This window comes from Branchiostoma floridae, chromosome 18 (assembly GCF_000003815.2).
Source record: "Branchiostoma floridae strain S238N-H82 chromosome 18, Bfl_VNyyK, whole genome shotgun sequence".
Lineage (NCBI taxonomy): Eukaryota > Metazoa > Chordata > Leptocardii > Amphioxiformes > Branchiostomatidae > Branchiostoma > Branchiostoma floridae.
This window is the reverse complement of record NC_049996.1, coordinates 4229539-4236589: the sequence shown is the minus strand read 5'-3', so window position 1 is coordinate 4236589 and position 7051 is coordinate 4229539. Positions and strand designations below refer to the sequence as shown.

General features: G+C 36.4%; 2 long non-coding RNA genes across 4 annotated transcripts in view; both read left to right on the top strand.

Moving 5' to 3' along the window:
* The first annotated feature begins 1186 nt into the window (after positions 1 to 1186).
* LOC118405317 lies at positions 1187 to 3244 on the top strand. Of its 3 annotated transcripts, none has more exons than XR_004829875.1 (5): positions 1187 to 1268; positions 1945 to 2013; positions 2245 to 2336; positions 2541 to 2674; positions 2863 to 3244. It is a non-coding gene; the product is annotated as an uncharacterized LOC118405317 (long non-coding RNA). The 3 variants fall into 3 exon arrangements; XR_004829876.1 differs by lacking the exon at positions 1187 to 1268 and adding an exon at positions 1447 to 1815 and having other exon boundaries at positions 2256 to 2336; XR_004829874.1 differs by lacking the exon at positions 1187 to 1268 and adding an exon at positions 1450 to 1815.
* Positions 3245 to 3514: 270 nt separating this feature from the next.
* LOC118405327 overlaps positions 3515 to 7051 on the top strand; it is a 21436-nt gene continuing 17899 nt past the window's right edge. The window contains exons 1-2 of the long non-coding RNA XR_004829886.1: positions 3515 to 3527; positions 3599 to 3601. This is a non-coding gene — a long non-coding RNA (uncharacterized LOC118405327). The remainder of the gene's footprint in view (positions 3528 to 3598; positions 3602 to 7051) is intronic.

Genomic DNA, 7051 nt, shown 5'->3' with positions numbered 1-7051 from the left:
ATCGCAAGAGGCCACGGCTGTGTGGTCTACTTTGCGTTGCTCTAAGGGTGTCATTCAATATGCCTGGTGATAAATTAGTACAAGCTACGTAGATAACAATCAATTTGCTTGATGATAAAATAGTTCGTAAACTGTTATCAAACATCTAGATCGAACATATAACTCACTTGTAAGCTGGGCAGTTTATCTGATGTGACTGAAATTTTAATTCTGAGTTGACGGAGGTCTTATCGATAAGTAATCATTAAACAAGTATATATGGCCATTTTACGAGGTAGTGAGAAAAATTAGGAGAAGGGGTCTGTTCTTCTATAAAGTCAAGCATTGCAGCTGGGCAAATTTGGGTCCGATTTTCACACTTTTTGTCAAAACACAGGAGGAAAGACTTGAAGGTGAGGACGCTGTTTTTATAAAATTACTATCTTCCAACATACACACAACTACAGCAGTGTGGGGATAGAAAATATATTTTGTACTGTATGTAAATCACCCGAGGACAGTAACAGACCATGCAGCAGCGACCTCTTGCAATTCATATACAAACTGCATGGTCCTCTGGAGGTTTCTTTGCTCTGGCTGTCATTATCACTCCGAGCACCAAGGTCAGTACCAATCAACTTTTAAAACAGGCCTGACCGTGCGGCCATTCGAAATGGGATGATAGCCTGGAACATGCCCGACTGTGAGGATACAGAAAAGGGGTCTATATAGCCTGGAAAAGGTCTGACCTTGCATCAATTCTGAAGGTGCTGAAATCTCAGACAGTTCTGCATATTGCGGCCGTTCAAAATTAATTAATAGCATGGAACAGGCCTGGTCGTTTGGAGTAATGAATAACATCGAAAAGGAGGGAGGGATTTGTACTCCTCCAAGGTTAACGTAGGGCATCCTAAAAGTGGGGATGTCTGAACGATTCTCCCAAAAAATATGTTACAGAAAAAAGACTTGAATATGCACGATGGAGTCCTTATAACGCTTTGAAAGTAATTAACATACAGCTTATAACAATAGTGCAGGCTGTGCGTGCAGTTTGAATATGAACCGTTGGAAATCGCTGTTAGACCGTGCATCTCAGTCATGTAATCAAATGAACTGCACCATGCAGCAGCGTCCTCTAGCGATCCATGTACAAAGTGCATGAGATTCTCAGCTACGGATGGTGTAATCAGCACCAAGGTCAGCACCACACGTGCACACTGTACCTTTGTGAAACCTCAGCTGATAGCAAAGGCGGCCTTTTCTTAACAATGGAAACGACTTGCATTCTAGTAAGTACAGATTGTGAATGTATGTAGGAGTTAAGACTTTGAACTGGCTGTCGTTTTTTTTTAATAGGCATACTGGTTAACTATTAACTATGATAAACAGCCGAAAAGTTACTTCCGGTTTCCCAAACTTTCCCCCTTTATGTATTTCTATCGTCATCACCCTGTAGTTGTGACACAATTCCCGACTTTGCGAACTAGTTGTTTGCCGAACACATTCTTGTGGCTTTCAAATGATTTCTGTACCTTCAAATAGCTTCTAATCGGACACAGAAGGAAAAAAAAATATCAGGGTTTACAGTGCAGTTTCCTTCCTCGCGAACCGAAGGGGGAGGGGGGCAAGTTCCATGGAAGTTTGTTCCATTCCCTCGTTCTTTGTCGTTGTTTGCCGAACATGTCTTTGAAAATGCCAGACAAACTCGTGCGGGGTTCACACACATAAACTTGGTTCTTAGTCTTGGATCTGGAGACACAGAATCGTGTTTGTTGGAGTTGAAGTTGGATTTGTTTGTGCGGTGTGAATGTAAACATTGCAATGCAAGACTCAAAGGTGAGTTAAGTGCTTGAATATCTATCAAAAAATAACGTTATGTTTTGATTGGAATAATGATCAAAAGTATCATCGTAGGACATCTGATCATTTCAAGACATTTATCAGATATTTGTGTTTTGAAAACAGCTGCACAGGTCTCAACACAGAAGAGACAGACAGACAGCTTCATAAAGACTTCAACATGCTGGACCAGAGGTGGGTTCTATTGTCAAAATATGGATTTTTATTATGTTGAACAGACCTTGCTCTAACAATAGGACATTTTATAGTTTTAAAACTCTTGACTGGCATACAGGAAAGTAAAAGATTTTGTTTTATTGTTTGTTTCTCTTTTTAACAGGATAGATAAAAAAAGTTTAATGAATATGATGTAAGATTGGACTTCTAATGACAATAGTATGTGTTGCATTTTTTTTTCTCCACTAGATGATCCTCAGCATTAACTTGCCTACAAAAGAGGAAAGTAGGGATGGCCAAATATAAGGTGGAACAAGGCTCTGGGAAAGGATTGAAGCCAGGTTAGAATGAAATCTAATTTTGGATAAACCAGTCAACTACAATTACTACCAGTACCATTAAATGTACATAAGATTTTTCAATCGTAACTGTAACAGTAAGCTATAATGCCCTAAGCCTTTTTGGGCATTGTGAATGAGCTTTGAATTATTATTAATATTATTAAATTACTACATGTTTCCTTTTTAACTGTATCTTGTATACAGAACAACTGAAGTGACGTGCCCTGAGAGAAGTCCTGACACACTGTCAGTGTCACAACTTTCTACTCTACTCTGAAGAAACCAGGACCTGGACAACACCTCACTTCTCTGAGTTCTTCAGGACCAGAAATTCTTCAGTAAGTCTTTGAGTTTAGAAGCTGTAATGTTACATGAATGTGATAGAATGCATTAATATTGTATTGTCTCACAATCTAGCTACAATGGTTGAGGTTTTTTAATCATTTTACTCATTTTCTTAACAAGTTTATTGACAACGACATAGTCTGAGTGAAATTCCAAATGTTACATTCTGTGTTTGGTACAGACCTGCTGAAGTCTGTGGCCAGAGAAGTGCAACTCTGACAACAGCAGTTTTTTTCTTCTTGTACATGGAGCAAAACAAGACCCAAATAGACTGTACAACTTCTGTGAGTTCCTCAACACCAAGAAGCTTTGAACATGTCTACAATGTGGTAGGACAAACTTGCAGTATAATACTTGTCCTGTAGGCCCAGATATGGCAGATACTACAATGTAAATTGTATGGTAGTTTTGCACATTCTTACCTACTGACTGTAAAGTTTGATGATTTCATGCTTGCTTTGCTATAAACAGTGTGTTATGACAAATTACAGGCATATAGATAAAGTCATCAGCATGCATAAAAATCCAGGTACAATTATGTCATTAATAGAATGTTTTACACATGTCATTACATTTGCCTTTTTTGATGATTTTTTTTGGGGGATGGGGGTATATCAAATAAATTTTCTTTCTTTTGTAAATAGTTACATTAGATTTTTGTCAGGAAAAATCTAATTATTTATTGTGCTTATTGCCTATATTTAGATGACATAGGAGTAAGAACTAGACCACAACAGTGCTACTAATATGGCATCAGTGAGATTTATAAATGAAAAGAAAGATGACATTGAAGTGACTTGAAGTACAGAAATATGTATGAAAAAAAGCAATGTTGCAATGTACAATGTTGCCATGAACTTAGAAACAGTAAGAAGTAATCAAGAAGTATAAGTATAAATTAAAATCAATTTAAGAAGTATGTGTTGGTAAATTACAAATAAGTAATCAAGAAAGGATCTTCAAAAGACAACAAACAGATACCTGTAGATATCTGCATTTGGGTTTTGTGTCTTTGTCATCATCATCATCATGGATTTCATCTGGTGACAGTTGGTGACCTTTCACCCATGATAACTTTGAATCAGACTCTTTCAGAGTTAGAAACTTTTTCTTTATCATGACTTTTTTGTACAAAGTTTCTTTTGAGAAAGAAAACCACCTTAAGTTTGATATCTCTTGTACTGAATCTGAGATGAAAATTTCTGGCTTACTCTCTTAATCAAAAATCATCATGAATCTTAATTCTTAAACAGTCTAGCCTAAACACTTCTCTTTGCAAAGTTGCAAGACCTATAGCATGTGTGACCTTTCCAACCTATTTTCATTTCTATTAGACAAACCAAAACCTGACAGTGTCTTCTCAATGTTGCCTGCAGAAAAAAAAAAAACATTGTGCCTTGAAGTGCACTAAAGGTCGTTGACCCAGCAGTCTAACTATAGATGGCAAAAAAAGTTGCCTATTCTTAAATTGATTCTTGCATTCAATTTGTCATTGTATAAATGACATGCCTAATAGTATTAGTCTTGATGGACTGTATCTTTCTATGATGAAATTTTATATAATTTTTATGCACTAATTATTTCTCTCCTGACTACACTAAGAATTGGGATTGTCTTGCTCTTCTTATACCACCTTTTAGCAGACAAAAGTGCTTACAATGTCTTATAATCCTTTGTGATGCATCTAACTCTGGTTCTGACATACTAACAATCTATTTCTAGCTTGTTCTTTTAGTTTTCCTTAGTTCATTATAAATTTGTCTTTCTTCAGAGAATCTCATTCAGCTTTTTCTTGGTGACATGAAAAATCTTCAAATGAATTTCTTTTCACCTATATACCACTCTTCTAGGCAGTTGAAAAGTTTTGTACCAGGCTGTGCTATTATGGCCATTCAACAGTCCATTTCTATTATTTTTCCACTGCCTGTCTTACTTCAAGAAATTTCAGTTAAATGCAAATGAAACAAATGCACAAGTCAATAAATTGTAAGAGAAATGAAATATTGATTTTGTTTGAACAGATCTTGCTTGAAGGTCTTAAAATCATCAAGGGGGATGTTGAGCAAAATCTTTTCATTTGAAAAAAGTACCCTTTTGGTGGAGCATGAACTCTAAGCTTTTCTGTTCATTTTCAGATTTATATATCAAATAACAATAATAGTCACTTTCTATCCATCCATATCAAAGAATAACTCAGCAAAAGAATAACTCAATAACTCCTCTGTTGAAACAGTTTATTTGGTTCTAAACTTTCTTCCTGCATGGTTTTGTATACCATTATGATCCAGAACTTATAGCAAAGACTACAAGTAGGTGATTTTATGTTTCCATCTTTTCTTAGAGTTCTTTTAAACTTAAAATGTTTTGAAATTATTAGTTATAAAGTTGTTAAGACTATCACTAAACTCCTGTAGGGCATGCTTAGATCTTAAAGTTTTGTTTTTTTCCAATTCTGCTCTGAGTCATATTAGATAAAGAAATCTAAATGCCTTAATTTTGTATGGATATTGGACTTTTGAAGATCTCCTTCTTCAGAGAGTGCTCCCTTGTCCATCTGAATTCCTCAAGATACAGCAGCTCTCTCTCAGGAATAATTGTTTGTATCTTTCTGATCTGACTTGTATACTTACTGTCTAGTATTCTATACACATGTTGAACTTTGCTGCCCTCCCACTTCTTCCCTCTCTTAGAGCCTACATTAATGTTGTAGCTTTTGGTTTGTACGTTAGTTAACTTTTTGATTAATAAATTTATTGCCAGTCTTCAAATTTGTGAAGACTGCCTTAAGGTTCCGGGTCGGAGTTCAAATCTGACCGGAGTTGACGCAATGATGTAGAAATAGGCCGGAAATGCGCTGGTGTCTCCCTAACTTTTGCTCCCTATTGCTTGGTGATCGTTATAGCTGAGCATAGATTTGTCGTATTTCCTGAAAAGCCAGTGGGTTGTATTATTTTTGTGCGAGGAGTAGTTGGTCGGCCAGCGAAACCGTATTTGTATTGGTCCGCTGCAACGGTGATGCGGTTTTTTCGCCTGATGACCCAAATAGCATCGTTTTTCATGCGATTTCGAAGAAATTACGTCATCGGAGATTGCAAAAAAAGTTATCTTTTAATACCTTGAATCTTTACCTTGAACCACAGCCAGTCGATACCCTTGCGGGTAATAAGGCTGTCCTAGTTGTGGCGGTGGTAGCGTCAGTGGAATTTCTTTATTTTCATTTTACACAAACATGAAGAATTTAGCTTTTCTACCACGTAGGCCGTTATCCTGGGAAAATTCGTTTTTTCCAAGCAGCTTCGATCAAAAAAGTGTCAAAAAATGATACTTTTCGGGTCCAAAATTAAAATTTTATTACATATTCTACCCGAAATGAAGAGGCAACAGACGATACCAATAGGTTTGTCGGAAAGACGCAGTAAACGGCTTTCCACCATATTGATTAAGTTTCGCGTCCTACGTTTACTAGCGGAACTGTAGCCCTTCAGCCTGAGGTTGTCCGCCAACCTCCGAAATCGTAAAAGAAACTCCAGTCCGAGACCTTAACTCCAAGATAAGGTCACCCACATTCCATTTTAAGGAGATTTCTATTTGGTATTTTTCACCCCAAGTGCAACATAGTCTATTACGTGCATTTAGTGAAATGTCTGTACTAGTGACAACTTGAAGGATTTTTCCTTCTGTTCTTCTCCTTCTGCTCTTATCACCAACGGTACAGCTAACATTATGTTGCATTGAGGGCTAATAGTTCAACAGGAATCCTACATATCTCTGATTGATTGATTTGATTTGATTTGATTTATTGAAATTGCAAACAATTCAATACACGTGGGACACAGGCAGCGATATGCTGGTGTCGTGGCCCACAAATGAGTACATAGTATTACGTGCATATCAATTGGTACAATATTATTAAAATACAATCATTGCATATAATTTGAAATTACAATACATCTATAAATGATATGATATGACTGACATATTATATTGTAGCTACATGTTAATTACAACTCCGATTCTATCCCTCCTTCCTTTTGGTTTAATGTTGAGTGAACTTTTAGGATTTCAGGATTTTTCAAAATTAAGATAGTTGGCCTGTCTTCACAGTTGTGAAGGCTATAGATACTAAGTAGCAGGTTGATATCCATCTATTTTCTTGATTTTCAATTTCAGAAGATTATAAGCCTCTTTCATATAAGGCTTGAAACTCATCTCTTTCTACATTAATCAAGATTCTCTGCGTACACTTACCTAACTAACATATCTAACAATAGAATATCTACATTCAAATTGCATTAATCAGCTTTTAGGCATAGTAGCCTGTCTAGAATCATAATAATGGAATTTTGTTTTTGCCCAAATAGTAAATAACC